Consider the following 513-nt stretch of genomic DNA (forward strand, 5'->3'; position numbering starts at 1 on the left):
GGGAAGAGTCATTGAGAATGAATAAAAGCAATAAGCCGCCCTTTTACTCATGTAATGTGTGGATAAGTTGCGCCAGAGTGTTATATATAAATCCAAGGTTCATGACATAAGAATCCAGAGTAACACATCCTGTTAGAGAAAAATATGCCCCAAGAAGGAAATTATATATGAATTTAAAAAGAACGGGTTTGACTCAAAATGGAAAAGGGAGAAAGTAACGGTTATTCCTAAATAGAATAAAACCTAGGGAAAAATATAGACAAAAGGAAACGAGCAGAATGTAGAGAAAAAATATAAAAGTGGGGAGCCTACCCATAAGCCTTGAGCGCCCCCATACACGACTACACGAAGAAAGAAGTGCATCTTCAGACGTGAAACTACATTTAGAAGAGGAGCGAAGATTAGAATGTGAGCTGAACATATGTTTTTTTAAGGAATTATTCACAACTGAAATTCGTATTTCACTAAATTTAATCAAAAATCCAAACTATCATACTTTAAATTGAGAGTTTT

This window comes from Plasmodium inui, assembly GCF_000524495.1.
Source record: "Plasmodium inui San Antonio 1 unplaced genomic scaffold supercont1.6, whole genome shotgun sequence".
Lineage (NCBI taxonomy): Eukaryota > Apicomplexa > Aconoidasida > Haemosporida > Plasmodiidae > Plasmodium > Plasmodium inui.